At 38.8% G+C, this 18290-nt stretch overlaps 1 long non-coding RNA gene across 1 annotated transcript; it reads left to right on the plus strand.

The window, feature by feature from the left end:
- The first annotated feature begins 6719 nt into the window (after nt 1-6719).
- LOC144589164 (uncharacterized) lies at nt 6720-16418 on the plus strand. The gene is made up of 2 exons (XR_013545104.1): nt 6720-8872; nt 10412-16418. It is a non-coding gene; the product is annotated as an uncharacterized LOC144589164 (long non-coding RNA).
- The last annotated feature ends 1872 nt before the right edge of the window (nt 16419-18290 follow it).

Consider the following 18290-nt stretch of genomic DNA (forward strand, 5'->3'; position numbering starts at 1 on the left):
TGTTTACAAAAGAAGGGAATTTTACTATTAACAAGCTATTTCCAATATGCCATGAGAATTTGTTTCGAGAGGTCTCTAGGGATGGGTATGAGTCCAGTCCTAGCCGTGATCTTGCATTCTAATAACAAGATGGGAGAGATTGTTCATGACATATTACGCAAAGCATTAGAAGTGTCATTTGTTTCTGAAAAAAGAAATTGACAAAAAACTGTATTTTGATAAATATCAGCACAGAAATTCCCAAGAGAAGAAACACGGGAAATGTTCAGCTGCGTACCGTCAAGTGGGTTCCATGGACATGTTCCAAAGTACAGTTGGCTGAATCCAAATGAACTTTAGAATTCTCCCAGGGTTGGGGTGAGGGTTTGTTTTGTTTTTGTGGACAGAGGAAACAGCATGCACAGAAGCACAAGGAATGGAGCACAAAGGAAACATTTGAAAGTTTCCCAATGATAATTTGAGCCCAGGAGCTTAGAAAAGCACTGACAGGGCCATATATGTAGAGTGACGTCCAGCAATAGGCAGATGGAGTATGTCTTAAGAGTTTCTTCTCAAAGTCCAACTTCACCTCCTTTCTAGAAAAAGGTTGATTTGTGGCTTTGGATATGGTATTTTCAGTGTATATTAAGCCTGATAATATATAGTAAATTTTTCTTAAGTGAAAGAGCGGTGCCTCTTTTAAAAGGTTTTAAAAATACTAAGATAGGATGAGGAATTACTGGCAGAGTTTCAGTTACAGAGAAACATGCAAAATGCAGAAGACATTAACCAGCAGCTCTCATTTCGGAATGATTCTTCATGTCCAGAAAAGTTCCAGCTGCTTATAGATGCCAAACTTTCATTTCCCCCACAACTAGCAATTGTAGCTTGCTTGGGCTGTAGTTAAAGAAGATTCATCAAAGATACCTTCCTTAGCAATAGGAGGTTTAATTGCTAGGTTTCTTTTGATCAGGGCTAATAAACTGGGAAATGCCCAAACTTGTTCAATGACTTGTTTCAATAGCGTGTGCCTGGCTTTTCGCTAATATGTACTTTTCAACATTTTTATGAATTGACAATGTTTTTACAAAATCTGTTTCAAACCTGTTCTTGTGAACCACTGCCCTTGGCAGATTGATGTTTAGGATTAGGTTACAAGAGCTGGTGTATTGGTCTGATATCACAATTTACAGTGTTAATGGACCAGTACCTTTTGTCATAGCTCAGGGATACGAATAGATGTTTGTTGTCATTTGAAATGTAGGTGCAGTTCCATGTACAGTACAAGGGTGTAATATGGAGGAAATGACTTTTTGTATGAATTTTGGAAAGAGGGGCATATTAAGAACCCAACTTCCTCAGCTTGAAAATCCTAGATTCATTATCTGCTTAAGTTACTCAATTTTTTTCACATTTCACTTCAATCACTTAGCCAATGGCTTATTGGTAATCCCAGAGGCTCCCACCTCACTGATTTACTATATTTTCAACAGCTTGTGAAATCATGAAGAGTAGGCAGGCTAAACCTGAAGATATCTCCTCACGTGCTACTTTCATTCTATATTCTGAGAAGAATAGCTTTGTATTGCTCCTGACTCACTGCTCAGGAGGAATTTTTTAAAGCCAGAAACACCTCACCATTGTCAAGGCTAAGACAAAGACTTTTTAAAAATAGTCTGCAGTAAAAAAAATTTTGAACATGCCTGGAGCCTGTGTTGCTTACTCTGGGAAGCAGGGTGATTCATTTTGCAATAGACCATACAGAGATTTTTTTAAAAAATTACCAATGCCCCAGATGCATAACAATCAATCACACTAAAATACCCAATGCATATTTTTGTGCACTTGAGAAATTCTCCTTCTGATCTAGAGTAAAAATGTTGCAAATATTTTTATCAAGAATATCAGATGGATGAATTGCGTATGACACACGCACATATGCATGCCTATACATATATGCACACCCCTCCCTCCACACACACTATTGCAAATTTTGCTTCAAAACTCTTTACTTTCAGAACTTATAGTAGAAAAGGAATCAAGACTGAATTTCATTGGGTCTGACCTGCAACATTTTCAGTGTCTGTCAACATTTTCAGTGTCTGTCTGCAGAGTTTTAAAATGCTACTTTTTGGACTAAAACTCTCAGAATCTCAAAGCTGGCATGGGCCAAGGATTTTGGGAATTGTAGTTCAGAATGTGGAAATCTGTGGCCTGAAAAAAAAAAGGAGAAAATGCTTTGGAGCATATGCCTATTTTTGCATTACATTTTTCACTAACCAGCTCACACCAGTCTTCAGCAAAGGCTGAACTAATTCAAGCTGCTATGACCCCTTGCCTTGGCACACTCATCTTAGAACCAAGGCCACTTTGATCAGTAGGAGCTTCTTAAGGTGCTATCAAGGCTAGGTGTCATGATCACAATTCACTTCATTGACTTGTTTGACTACATAAGCAGAGAAATATCTTGGGTAAGAAGCTTTGTTCTCTGTATGTGCTGCCTCTCTCTCTCTCTCTCTCTTTGTGTGTGTGTGTGTGTATGTGTGTGTGTACACACACGTGTGCATGCATGTGTGCATGCATACATATGCATGTGCATGCAGCTGGTTAGGCAAGATACAAGGGGGAAGGTGCTTTGCATGTGCATGCATGCACCTGATTGGGCTTTCAATTCTGCATCATTTCAAAGCGATCACCTGCTCTGACTAATGCGAAAAAACTCAACTTTTTAAAAATAGAAGGGTCTCTGCTGGGGAGGAAAAAACTATGGGGAGTTGACTGATTCACATTTTACATTGCATTGTGTGATTTATGGAGGGAAATGGTGAATCAGCCTGTCCCAAACTTGTAATGTTTCTCGCATTTTTCCCTATGTAGCCAGGCTCTATTGAAGCAAAGACAAACTGCTTTTTTGTTTACAATGCAAGTGGAATATTAGTCCAGTTGCTTCAAGCAGATGTACGGCAGCATCAAATCCAGACAGCTTTAATACTTTGAAGATAGTGCATATCTTCATATATGCTGGGTTTTTCTTGAGGACAAGGGGGTGTGAAATCAAAGATCTCATTTTCTCTTCCAAAGGAATACATTCTCAGTTATGAATGGCATGGGTTATTGAGGCATCAGGCAAAAAGACACAAATAATGCACTGTTCCCAATTTACAAAATCCATTGGTCTTGGGAATGACCTGAACAAAATTTGTTATTTTATGGGAGAGTGAAATAAATACGTCACCCAGAAGGTTTTGTGTTTGTTTTTGTAAGTCAGAAAGAATTATTAAAAGACAAGCTGAATTGTCACAGTGATTCATCTTGTTAAATTGATAATTTGGTTTATGCATGCTGGTATTTCTCATCATATATATTGGGTTAGATCCAGATGTAGGCAGGCACAATTGGGTCATTGGAAGTAGGCTTCCCTTTCTCCGCCTTCTCATTGCAACTACTCCAGTTCCCTAAAAATGCTACACAGATGTTCAGGGGACCCTCCCAAATGTCGTGGTCTATGGTGGTTGCATGAGATGAATTTTCCAAATCAGGCAGAACCTTTTCCAATTGTGGAAAGCCAATCCTGGATCAAATGCTTTGTCTTTACATATATCAAACCTCTTTTGAGGTCAAAACCTAATTTGACGATGTTTTTAAATGTCTTTGAAAAACCTAGTTCTTTAGGAAAGAGTCAAGAAACTAGTGAATGATACCATGATGGAATACAGTTACTTAGCAGATACTGTGCTGTTCCTTGAATAAAGAAGGAATGTTAAATGCTAACAACAAACATATTATTGTGCTTTGATAAGGACATCCCATCATAGTTAATCTTCGAGTTTGTTCTGTTCCTATCTGCTGCTGAGCACATTACTTCACTCTAAATATATTCCTGGTTGCTCCTTCCAGCCCCTCCCTTAAGGGAGTATGACACTCACAGATATGCTTTCCCCACCCGCCCCAAGTAAAAGAGGTCTGGTGGTAACAAAAATCTGTCTGCAACCCACAGTTTTGCTATAGGAGCTGTAAGTACTTTTGCAATGAAGTGCTGTCATATTCTTAGAAGTCTATGTATTTAACTTAAACAATTTCATGCTTTATGCTTTTTTCAGATTAAACCCAATTAGAGCCATGCTTTTGTCTGAAAAAGATACAGGGTCAAAAACATTTAAAAAATTAATGCCGATTTATAATTCTGAAAAATTCTTGCTTGTTCTCAGTCAGAGACAGTTCAACATTTTTCAAAACATGCAATAATATCGAAGGAAGGAAGGAAGGAAGGAAGGAAGGAAGGAAGGAAGGAAGGAAGGAAGGAAGGAAGGAAGGAAGGAAGGAAGTTCAACTTTATCCAAAAATATATTTTGAGTTTTCTTTCGTCTTTCAATGAAACTTTTAGCTAGATGAAGACACTATCACGGTGCAATAGGGATTAGGTGGTTAAATACAAAGTCTCTCCAGGTCTTAATATTTCAAAACAAACTTTCATGTTGTTTGACGATACGCAACTAATTGTTTAACTGGGTATATTGTCAAAGTATTAAAAGATGTTAAAATGTTCAGGGCAGGCAGCCTTTTGAAGACACCCATAGCCTAAAGGAAGAAAGACTTAGAGACTGGATCGACCAAGTCCTAGAAACAAAGTCCAAAGACACTTTAAAATGTCCTCATTCAACACAGTCACTGAACCGATACGTGACTGAATAACAAGGGCTTGAAGACTGGGTCTGGTTTTTTTAAATCACACTTAACTTATTCTGTGGTTTAAAAATTGGATGTTCATTATAATTGGCTTTGTAAGTTTCTTGTATCCTGCATTGATGTAACTTGTCATTCTGGTTCACAAAATCTGTTTAATTGGCCAAGTGCAGTTGTGCAAGAAGAATATGACATGCTTTCTGAACTCTTGGTGAGATTACAACAATATGCTCTGAAACAATTGAAACTTCTAGATGGAATCCAAATCCACATAATTCTCCTCATTTCCTAACTCTCTTTGTGGTTGCTTTGTATATGGATTAGAAATGGGGACAAATAAAAAAATGGCAATTCATTTTGATCTGTTATTTGTCAATGTTAATGGATCAATGAATACAAATATACGAATATTCTTTGACAAATTGATGAATCGACCTGTCAATTTGTCTGCAATTTAAATGGTTATAACACTGGTCCCCAACTACCTAAAGACACCAAATTTGCAGGGAAGCTTCCTCAGACGCTTGTCTACAACTTCTGAAAGTCTGGTGAACATTGCATCTCAGACCCCCAAGTTATATAATCACAAAGAGGATCCCCCAGGAAAGCTCTCCCCAGGTACCTAGAGACTCCAGAATCACAACGGAGCTTCCTATGTCCTTCCCCAACACACCTGCCCTTTGGTGAAGATTGGATATTGGACATCCAAGTTATTCACCCATGAATTGGGTCCCCCCAGGAGAGTTTACCACATGGCACAGAAGCCCATTCTGCCTACCAGCCGCTGATCAGAAGCCAATAGGCAGCCATCCTACACACACAGCCAGTCACCCAACAGCTTACCCCCACACCCCCTTCCTTTCCCTACATTATCCTCCACCCCACTCCCACCGACACCCCTTACCTTAATTGATGATGCCGAAGTCTCCATCAGGCCTTCACAGCCAGGGCGTGTAAAAAGGAAGACTGGCTGACTTTTGCAAAGATGGGAGCTGTGGCTTCATTTAGGGTAGGGAAGCTGCAGCTGCCATCTTTGCAAAGGGCAGCCTGGATTCCCTTAAGGCAGGCTAAGGGAATCCAGGCTGCCCTTTACAAAGATGGCAGCTGCAGCTTCCCTACCCTAAATGAAGCTGCAGCCACCATCTTTGCAAAGGGCAGCCAGTCTTCCTTTTTACACGGCCTGGCTGTGAAGCCACAGCTCCATTTTTACATATGTGTCTCTGAGGCCAACAGACCTCAACAGCAGTGATTAAGGTAAGAGAGTGTCGGTGGGGGTGGCGTGGGGTGGCATGGGGTATAAGGTAGGGAAACGAAGGTGGTGGGGTTAGGCTGTGGTATTAGGCGGCTGTGTGGGGTGGTGGCTGCCTTTCTGCCGCCAATGTTGATCGGCGGCCGGTAGGCAGAAGGGTGTTTTTTGTGTTTTTTTAATACCAAGGACAAATTAAAATGGGTAAACATTCATCCCTTCATATTCGTGGGGGTCTCTGGAACCCAGAAATACAGATCAATGAATATTTAACGAATCAGCTATATTTGTTGGAAAAAGCGATCTGTTTTTATATTCATCCCCATCTCTAATATGGATCTATGAAAAGTTGAGTATAAGGCCCTGGTGACACAAGGGAAATGTTCTCTATTTCTTCCAATGCTTTCCATACCTCTGTGGTACCGATTCACAATCATGTGGTATATTTACTGGGGCAAATGGCCCAGCAACTTTTAGTGGTACCGATTTATTTCCACCTGTTTGAATTGTTATGGCCAGTTACACCATGGTTATGGTCCCGTGTTTTTTTTTCCTTGTTTCAAGTGGCAATTTAGCCCCTTGATTTATATATATTTTTAACATATATATATTTATCGTGAATATATTGGGAAAGTATCATCCGTTGCACTGGCTGCTCCTGTAAAATCGCATTGCACACAATGAAAACTGGACCTCCATCTATGGCATATGCTCGGCAGTAAAGACAGAAGCCACTGCCTAGGCAGACCTGGAAACAGGCATCTATCCACAGGCTGTGCAGTAACACTGGCAATAACCCCTCATGACATATTTATTTATTTATTTATTTATTTATTTATTTATTTATTTATTTATTTATTTATTTATTTATTTATTTATTTATTTATTTATTTATTTATTTTTACTTACTTACTTACTTACTTACTTACTTACTTACTTACTTACTTACTTATATCCTGCCCATCTAGACCTAAGTCTACTCTGGGCGGCTAACAGCATACCGTACCAGCCAGGAATTTATTTATTTTTAAATACCAGTAATATGTGCTTTGCAGAAATGGTGGCCATCTTCCTGCTTTCAGGTTTTGACATATAAAGCCCTAAACGACTTGGGCCCTGGATACTTGAAGGACTGCCTCCTTCCATATGAACCTACCCGGCAGTTAAGATCTAGCCAGGGGGCCCTTTTGAAAGAGCCATCCCTTAAGGAGGTAAGAGGGACGGCTTGTAGACAAAGGCCTTTTCGGCAGCTGCCCCCAGACTATGGAATGCCCTCCCGACTGAGATTCGTCTGGCGCCGCCGTTGATGACATTTCGGCACCAGGTCAAAACCTTTCTGTTCCAGAAGGCTTTTAATTGAAATAATATTAGCTGTGGGTCCGATGGCAATTTTTATCTATATTTTAATTGTATTTTAATTGTTCTAAATTTTTATTGTATTTTAAATGTTGTAAGCCACCCAGAGATCTTTGGGTAGTGTGGGCGGCATATAAATAAATAAATAAATAAATAAATAAATAAATAAATAAATAAATAAATAAATAAATAAATAAATAAATAAATAAATAAATAAATATTGAAAAAAAGTGGGGTAGGTCATGCACACAGGCAGTCCTAATAAGGAATCCACTGGTACAACAGAGGTACAAAATAACAGAACCCTCCCAGCCAGGAGAAAATGTTCCCCAATTATACTGCTGGTCAGGAAAATGTTTTGATCTTGAATGTGTGTCATGTGATGGGGGAAAAACACAACAAACTAACTGGGGAATAACTAGAGAACATTTCCCTGGTGAAATGTACAGCATGGGCTGGAGAAATAAGCCTTAGACCTTGTAAATTTTCCTCTTCCCTTCAGTGATGGATCTGGACATGAGTCTGTCACATCTATGCCTACTATGATTCAAGTGACAGGATATTGTGGGGTCCCTAGTCTACTCATACATCACAAAGAGGATGGCATGCATGACCAGAAAGGGACAAAAGCAGACACTGATCTGCATGAAACTGCATATGCTAATTCATATGTTCAGATATAAAATTGGAATGGATTTTTTTTATTTGAACAGAATTGTCATGCATCTCACTTGAACCGACAAGAAGACAGAGACAGGTCACCTTTGTATCAGGTGACCTGCTATCCATCTTTTAACTGAAGGGGATAGTTTTAAGGTCCTCAATCTCTTTCCTCATGGTTCTTTATCCTTGAATCAGATGTGGATTGGACAGTCCTTCAGAGGGCAATTTCAAATAGCGGACTGCTTTCTACTAATCTTTCAAATGGTTGACTGTTTCCTTAAAAGAGGTCATGTGATCATGTCTGAATGTTTGATTGCACATGATCACAGACTGATCAACTGAAAAGTGGCTTCTCAATGCTATTATTGCTGATACAAAAACAGCATAACTTGGCATGTGTTCCTCATGTGTTTGCCCTTTCATGCACTAAGAAAAAACTGAGGCTGTGGTACTGATGGTAGGCACACATTTAAATTCACCCAGAGTTACAATAGAAAACAGTGAGGGTTCATTCATCTTTGAGCTAATGCTAGCTCATAGGAAAGAATTTTGGTAATCCAGGAAATCTTTTTAGAGATGACATAAGTTCAGCCGTCAGAAGAAAAGGCCATTGAGAGAGAAGATATTGTGTTCCTTTCTAATCCCATTTACTGTGATAAGGAATGCATTCATCCCCGAGAATTTATTGCAGAATGAGTGGCTGACTATGAAACATATTATAAGTGCATATTATTCACACTTAATAATTTGAAGATATAGAGGAGGTATTTGAAGCACAACCATTTGCACCTGCTCCAGAGATGGTAAGTGTCATAGCGCTACCATGGTTAATAATGCTATTAATGGGGCATTCTTTGTAGGACAGCCAACCCGGGATTTCATCATACTAAAAAAAAGTGTGGTGACCTTCTGGAGAAAAAGCAGCTGTGAATGTGGGATGTCTGGGTGAGTACATCAAAGGGACATCATTGAATGGGAGTAGGGTGATCATGCAAAGGTACCACTGAGGATTCTGCTTTGCTTTAGAAAGGATTTACCAAAATGGCCACATTCTTCACATTTGGGACATAAAGAAGGGGATATTCAAAAACTTCAAATGTGGGAGCAATTTTGGCACCTGGGAGAAGCAACGCAAAATTCACCTCCAAATCCACTTTGCATAATGTAATACAAGAAGTAATCACAATATTGAACATTTAGCCAGCATCTCCTCTCCTCCACAGGGGATCAGCAGCACTGTGGCAAATCAAGAGCAAATCAAAAGTGTGTTATGTATTGATAAGCTGACTTTAATCATCATCATCATCATCATCATCATCTTAGAACTGCAGAGCAGGAAGGGACCCTATGGATAATCAAATCCAGCCTCTGTCAAGAAGGTACAGTGGAGAATTGAACTCCCAACCTCTGGCTCCACAGCCAGATGCCTAAACAATTGAGCTATCCTGTATTTTCCAGTCCCCCAAGCTCTGGGCAGATAAGCCCTCTGCTACATCCTTAGATATGTCCCAAAAGAGATTACTTTCCAAAAGAGGTCTTTTGTGCTGCCCTTTACAAACAATGAGGGTCACACACACACCCCGGCCAGGTTTCTCACCAAGAGTGAGAAGATGCAAGATTCACATCCCCAGCTTCCACATTGGAAACAGTCTTATAGCTAGACTTGTTATTTGTTACTGCTCCAAAATGGATCCAGATGTCATAGTGATCTCATCTTAGGTTTGACTAAACATTCATATGCTACTACGGAGATATTTTAACATATTTAAATATTAATCTTGAGTATCACAACTGAAGATACAAAAACAAAGTATACTGAAGAGCCTGTTCCCCATCCCCAGCATAGATACATCTTGAAGCAATTAATTTATAGTCCACTGGGAAGAATTTTCAAAGCAAACTTCCATATCATTTTCAAACATTCAAGAGAAAACTCTTCTAATTAAAACAATCAACACCATGTGGACACAAAACAAATTCCCAAATCCATACTGGGGAGACACCTTTGTTGTTATTATGTGCTGTCAATTCATTTTAGAGTTTTGGTGGCCCTAATAAGGTTTTCAAGGTGTGTGGAATGTTAAGGAGTAGTTTACCATTACTACTCCTCAGTGAGCTTCCATGGCTGAAAGGAGATTTGAACCCGTCTTCTGAGTCCTGGTCCAATGTACTATTTACTACATCACGCCAGCTCTCAATATCTCAACCAGGCTGACCAAAAAGAGGCACAAAAATGTGTCCAAGTGTAACCCCTATGAAACATTGGTTTAGCCCAAAGGAGTGTGACTAAGAAGAGCAGGGCGGTGAGTAAGAGGCTTAAATCAGTAAGAGTGGAAGAGATGGGTTAGAGCTGCTGTTGCCAGTTCAACTACTGAGGCACTTGCCAACTTGGTTTAGGTATAATTCCTATATTTGTGTTGGAGAGGTGAATCCAGATAGTGAATTCATGAATTGCATACAATTGAACTGATATTTTATTTTAAGGTTTTGAAGATCAAGCATGGGGAGCAGATTCTTCTATGTTAAGGAACGCCCAACTCAGTTGTGGAAAATATCTTGGATTGTCATCAGAATTGGAATACAAAAGGACAGTTGAACTTTACATTTCTACAAGCAACTTCTTTATTAATGTTACCCTGTTTTCCCAAAAATAAGACCTAACCTGAAAATAAGCCCTAGTATGATTTTTCATGATGCTCGTAATAGAAGCCCTCCCCCCAAAATAAGCCCCAGTTAAGTGAAACCGTGCCCCACACCATTGTGCAGCAACCAGAAGAAGATGACATGACTGTAGTTGAATAAATGTAGATTTTTTTTGTACATGAAAAAAAAAACATCTGAAAATAAGCCCTACTGCATTTTTGGAGCAAAAATTAATATAAGACCCTATCTTATTTTGGGGGGAAACACGGTATTGCCAAGGACGGGTGCACAAATTGTAGCATTTTTATTCTTGTTATAATTGCTCATGTTGTCTGTTATATAACTGTGAATAAGAAAAGACTCCTTTTGTGAAATTGTGTTTGCAAGATTTATCAATAGACATTTGAGTAAGAAAGCCCCATAGAACTTCACAGTGTTACACAGGCTTGCAAGATGACTTAATCAGGCAAGATGTTACAAAAGTGAGCAAAGATGAAGAGGCTTGGTTTTAAATCCTTAAATCAAGTGCATTTTCAAGTATTGCATCGATTCCTATTTACAGATAGAACTGGGCACTAATTAATTTGAATTGTTGTGAGCAATCTAATAGAAATATCTGATTTATGAGAAAGATATTGAATACACAAATGGTGCAGTTTCAGATAGAGAAGTTTGCTTTATGGCTCCATGGAGAAATCAAACAACTTCCCTGGAGCTTAAATCTAGGACCATTTCAAATTACCCTAAGAGACATCTTTTGACTTCTCAAAATGGAAAGTGATGTAAGGAAATAATCAGGGAAGCAGTTTTTGAAGACTTTCTTTTTCTTTATGAAAGCATGCTGACTGAGTATTTAGACATCAAAAAGGAGGAGGCTCATTAAGTGAAGATGAATGGAATTTTTTACATTCATAGATACCCAGGCCGACATTTTGAAGGATTTTAGTTAGACACAAACAATTAGCCACAGTATTAGAAATCCAGTCAGATAAACAAGAATCCATTGTAAAAATGAAAGTAAGTAAAATTTTCTAGTGGTTAAAGCAGAACACACATATGCCAATATGTAAAAGGAGGGAATCCTGAAGGGGTGGACTGCAAAATATCTCAAGAAGAACTGAGCAACCTCCATAACCAGGGAATGCTGACTGAGTGTTGGGCTAAAAAGTTGAATTCCCCTATCATTACAGCAATTCCAAAACCGACTGTCACACACACACACCCAGTTCCCCTGTTTGTTCTTGCACACAACCCAGGTTCACGTTCAGGTATGACATTTACTTTTCAACCCTTTCCACTGCCACCAGATGAGTTATTCCTCACTATATCAAATATGACTCTTAAATCAGTGTTATTCAATAAAACAATGTTTATTTAAGTGTTCATAAGTAAATCATATAAAGTAAATCATGGAGGGTCTTATTTTATTCATTCAATCAACCGTGCTTTGATAACATTTATATTTGCTTATGTATAATCATGTTAATCAAGGTATTTATTCATTTCTTATCTTGTTCTCTGTCTCTCTATTCTTCTTTAACACAAGGCTGGTCCTGTCTAAACTGCTTCTCTCTAACTGATATCCCTAACTGAAGTCCCTGACTCTAACTCATATCCGTAACTCATCCCTAACTTGATCTTTAACTGTCTTCCATTCTTATATTTTCTTAGTTCCGCCTCTTCTGTTCACCCATTGGTTGTTAAATCAGGGTTCCATTGTGATGGACAGGAGTGGTTACTGACCTGTCAGTCACACCAGCACACCACATTGTGGGGGAATTGCAGTAGCACTTCATTTATTTATTTATTTGTTCATTCATATCGTGGCGCAGTGGTTAAAACGCTGTACTGCAGCTAAAACTGTGCTCACGACCTGGGGTTCAAATCCCAGGTAGCCGGCTCAAGGTTGACTCAGCCTTCCATCCTTCCGAGGTCGGTAAAATGAGTACCCAGCTTGCTGGGGGGGCAATGTGTAGCCTGTATAATTTAAATTGTAAACCGCCCGGAGAGTGCTTGTAGCGCTATGGGGCGGTATATAAGTCCAATAAATAAATAAATAATAAATAAATATTTATTCCCCATTTTTCTCTTCAAGAAGGCAGCTTACAATGTAAAAACAAAAAAATCTAAAACTTATTTTTTTAAAAAATAGTTGCCACACTGTTTTTAAGAACTCTTTCTGAGGCAACTAGTTACTCAGAAAAAGTTTTTGTCTGCTTATCTGCTTGTGGAAAGAGAGCAAATATGGGGCCAACTTGGCCTCTCCTGGGATGGAATTCTACACCTAGGGATTAGTTACAAAGGAAGCCATCTGTCATTGTGGAAGGGGCTCGAGTTACGGGACTTGCTGTCAAGTCGGACTTAAGTTGCAGTGGCAACTCAACTTGGACTCGACTCAGCCTTTTTTTTTTCAATGTCTCAGACTCAACTCACAACCCAGAACTCACCCGCCTTTCCCTTTTTTCTAGAGCAAAAAGCTTGTTTTAAGTAGGGACTCAGACTTGGGGTTTGACCATTGGGACTTGGGACTTGGTACCCAAGACTTGGACTTGAGACTTGGACCAAAAGACTTGCCAACATTCCTGTCCCTTGTAACCTTCAATTAGTCACACAAAGGTGGGAGGTTGTGGGCTACAAACCCAAATTCCAGTCCAAAACAAACAAACAAAAAATTCCACAAGCCAACAAACAAAAATTCACATCTCTAATTTTTTCCTTGGTCTCTCTCTCTCTCTCTCTCTCTCTCTCTCTCTCTCTCTCTGAGACCAAGAGGCTGCAAGATTTACATCCTTATTTGGCTGTTAGTTTGAAGAAGAGACAAAACATTGTTAGGGTTAGGACACTGCTTCATTCATTTTAAAGATTGGTTTACAGTTATTCTCAAAAGAAATGCCAACACCATTTTCTATCAAAGCTTTTGGTAAGCAAGTTTCCAGTATTGATAATTTGCTTTTGAATGGGATAATAATTGAAGTTCTCTGTCATCTTCAATGAATGAACTCTTAACTGGATTCTACTACATGCTTTCCACAATCTTTATATGCCAAGATGATTCAACTAGTAAGAATTGTAGAAAAGCTGAATCAAAGCCTTTGACTGAGCATTTCCCCCAAGTTTCATTCAGACCTGGAAAACTATATGATGACACTGGGAAACTGTTTCTGCTTCTGAATCTCTCATTTTACAAATGCCAGTATGGTTCTGGGAAACTTGTGACCTCACTGTATTTTAATTAGAAGATCTAGTTTTCCATGGCAACTTGTAGTGATTAAAAAAACCCAAAGAAATTGCCAGAAGCACTCAAATCACAAAACTATGTAGATAAACCCTGAAGCATTTTTATAAGATATGATTAATCTCACTTGATTTGAGAAAGGCACAAATTAATATTGCAAAAACTGCACAATATTAAATCATTACAACAGCAAATTGAATTTAACATTTATTCCTCTCACAGTGTAAATTTGCCACAATTCACACAGTCAATTTTAATCTATATATGATTCAAATAGAGGTTGTGATTGGGATGGTTCTTTGTCCAGGATGCTTTAGCTGTGGATTTTTCCCTTCCTCGGGGAGTTGTCCCTGATTATCCTTTTGTATCATTCCAGCTCTGTTTTAGTCCACAATTCTGTGATGTTCCTCAAGTCTCTACAAATATGAGGTACAATGAACCAAGATCTCCAAATACATAACCAACACTTCCCAGAATCAGTTTCCATGAGATGGGACAGCACATATTCCAGGTCACTTTTTCAATGAATAAAGAGGAAAGATTCCAACATGTTTTTTTAATCTCTTCGCCATGATCAAGTAACTATTCCATGGCCACATTTGTTTAATCCCACCAGTGAACGCAACAACTCTATAGATAAATAGATACAAAGCAAGAGGTTGAAAAAATGCTTTCAAATCAATTTATGTTTAAACTGTGTTCACTCTTTTGTTCATGGTGAAAAGCATCTTTTAGTTCTCTGCAAAACAGTTAAATTAAAATGTTATGGGAAATTTTAAGAACAAGATTATGTCTATGTAATTTATAAGATATAATCTTGCTGGGAGTGCTTGTACTCAGCTTTAGAAAGAGAAAACCAAAGTTTTGTGTACCTGGCTTAAGCCATGATGGGAAGAGTTCTTCATCTTGACTTCATTCTAGCAGCAAGATTTAGGGTTATGAGAACTTTTGACAGGCTTTTTTGCTAAGTTCTCTTGACCATACACAAGGCACTGGTGAAATTTCTTCATCTTCCTAATTTCCAATATAAAGAACAGTAAGACCACTGTGCCCACTCTTTTAACTACTTTTAATTCTCTTTAAAGCATGTAATAATTTTAAACAGATATACCATACATTTTATTTTTTAACATTTTCCATGGCATTTAAATCGTAACCAGCCCCAACTACCCATGTAATGCTTCTACTTTTTATTGTCTCTGAGGCAAACTGAAAGCTCACCATTCTACATTTGGTAGAATTATGGAAATACATAAAAACAAGTCTTGCAAATGTACCAAATCGCTCAGTGACTGACCAAAAAATAAATATATTCCATTTTATGTGAGGTAAAATGTATGCCTTTTCATTTAGCAAATGAAAATGAATGAGATTGAGAATTATATAGTGCATAGATGGTCTGATACATATAGCCCTGGGAGGAATCAGCAGTTTTGGGGTTCACATTGATTATGATAAGCAACAGCCTCTGAGTCACTGGGAGACTGTGCTCATTGTAAAGCAATGACTGTAGTAGGTAGGGGGAATGTGGTGGCCACCATTTGGGGGCTGCTGTCTCCTACCCAGGATGCAGCACAGCACCATGTTGTATCATGGGATATCAGCCCCCTAGCCAACCAGACAGGCTGGAGGAGGGGTTCTCTTCCCACAGGAGGTTCAGATTCACGGATTCAAATCCAGGCCACCTCTTGGAAAGATGAAAGAGGTGGCTCCCTTATACCACCCTCATTTGTTCATTGGTGTTTTAGGAAGATAATAAAGGGGTTTTGTTTATTCTGTCACAGCTTTGTTGAAGATAGTTGGAAGCATGAGGACAGATTATTTCAGATGTGGGTAGGGTCAGGCAGGTGTTCAGATCTCCCTATTGGGTTCTCTTTAAGGGGGTGGGGTGGAGAGACATTGAGGGGCTCAGATTGTTTGTGGTGAACTCTCCACTCTCGGGGTGCTGGAAGGGGCCACACAATGACAGGCATCCACGTGGTTAAGCCTATTTTACAGTTACCTTGGTTGCACATCACTCGGCAGACGGGGCAGCAGATGTTGATCTGTCCTTCATGCTATTGCTCATGCTATTGGCAGCTGTTAACAATAAAGTTGTGGCCTGTTTTTCCTTCCAATATTTGTGTGATTACTTCATAAGAAGCCTGGGACAGCTGCCTGCCAGCTTGTACAACAATCAATGTAAATGTAGTTGTGCAATCCTTGTAATAAATTTTAGGATGTTCAGTACAAAGTGTGTTTTTAAAGAGTGGTTTATACATTTCATAGAAATAACACTCACAATGCTAACATAAAGATTTGTTATTATGTTTTGTCAAGTTGCTTTTGACTTCTAGTGACACTTGTAGGGTTTTTATAGGTATTTAAGATGTTCAAGGAGCAGTTTACCATTGCCAGTCTCCACTGGGTTTTCATGGCTTAGTAGGGATTTAAGCTCAGCTATCCCCAGTCTTAAACCAACACACTATCCAATACACTATACTGGATCTCTCCATATACTTCCAGTAATGATTTCATAACAGTCATAATTACTAATCATTTGTGAGCCACCTTGGACCCCATAATTGAAAAAAAGGTTGCATAGAAATAAAATAAAATAAATCAAAAGAAAAAGAGATACTAGGATGGGAAAAGGAATAAAGGGTACTAAGCATGGATAGTTAAAAGGAATAAGAGAGAAAGAGATTAGAGAACCGCTGGATATCTCAGTGGTTTAGAGGTTAGGAGCATGATTCCCCACTGTGTCTCCTTGACAGGGGCTGGACTCAATGATCCATAAGGCCCCTTTCAGCTCTGCAGTTTTAGGATTAATATTATAGAACAGCTGGATAGCTCAGTGGTTTCGGTATCTGGCTGAGGACACAGAGGTTGGGAGTTTGATTCCCCACTGTGCCTCTGTCTTTTGGCAGACCCCTCCTCTTTAACGGGAACCTGATGGGCCAGCATTATATACCAGGACTAGCAGTTCTGCTGTTGTTGAGAAGTAAATAGTTGAGAAATCTGCCTGGTTCAATTTTTTTGGTAAAAAATTTGTATGATTGGCAAATTCTTTCATAATTTTGATAGAACCTGAGACCATAATTTCTAATGATTCAGAGAGCAAAACAGACATATTTGTTCCTCTTTACTGTCAGTTGAACGTATATGTAACATTATAAAAAGTCAGACCCTTTCCCTTAAGACTTAGGCAACAGCATCTCTGCAAACTACCAGGAAGACAGTTGAAAATCAAAACATCCAAAATAGCTTTCTTTTTCATGAGCACAGCCATTAGAAAGATAGATCAAGGGATTTCGGTATGTAAATGAACAAGTAGTGCAGCCATAAACTGGTAACGGTATGCATATTGAAATTTAAAATGCCTGGAATGCCAGATGAGAAGTATGCATATGAATAGATTACAAGTGAGCAAAATTTGTCTCACAAAGAAAGTAAGCAGTAATGGCAACCATGCCAAAAGCAAGAGAAAATTTTTAAAAAATAGGTTTATTTTGGCAAAACATCAATCAAATTGTACAGTACAAAACAAGTAGTGCAATGTAGATTATGCTAAACACTGAGTCCACACTGTGTGTAAAATTTATGTAAGAGAAAAACAAATTCAAACAGTTTGCTTCTAAAAGGAAGCTGTGCTATAATAGTTATGCTGTTTCTATCTTAAGTGGTACAGTATATTACCACAAATTAATAGTTATATAGTATTGATATAGCACAAGAATAAGAAGTTGAACAGCCTTATTTATACAGTACTTATATCAGTGTACTATGCCCAGCCGTAAACTCTTGGGGGGGGGGGTGAAGCAAGCAGAGAATTAAAACTTAGATGAGATTGCTAATATCTTCCTGTCCTTTAATGATGATGACAATGATGTTGATAACAACAATGACAACGACGATTACGATTACGATTACTATTTGGTCTACAAGGGAGCAAATGTAATTAAATTATTAGAACAAGGAGGGAGACTGATGAAGCTCCTTGGGTAACCTTGGGCCATTCAATATTTTTCATATCCAGTTCATTATGTTGCAACCTAGGATCTCAGTTTAACTCTTTCTGATTCCAAATATTGGTCAAAGGTAACTGTGTTGCAGTAAAATTATTGGGACAGCAAAAGAAGATATAATGTGAGTAGATTTGCTACAGGGGCAATGCCCACAGGACAGGTGAGCAGCAGTCAAAGGAAGGAGGAATGGCAGAGCTAAGGCTGCCTTGCAGGCTGAGCTGGTTCCTAATGATGCCAGTTCATAAAGCTGGTCCTGGGTCTTGGGATAATGAGATGTTATCCATGGTGAGGGAGTTATTTGGAGTAGCATGTTCCTCAGACCTTAGGCTCAGGTTGCTGATCTATCAATAGAGGGTTGATTGATTTGACAAAACCATGTGAAAAGCTGCAGCCCCAACTAGTTTGCGCTGACTCTTTGAACCTATACTAATTACACAGTTCTGCCTCCACAGTTCCTGCAAAGGAAGAATATCCTCAG

This window comes from Pogona vitticeps, chromosome 4, assembly GCF_051106095.1.
Source record: "Pogona vitticeps strain Pit_001003342236 chromosome 4, PviZW2.1, whole genome shotgun sequence".
NCBI classification, from domain to species: Eukaryota; Metazoa; Chordata; class Lepidosauria; order Squamata; family Agamidae; genus Pogona; species Pogona vitticeps.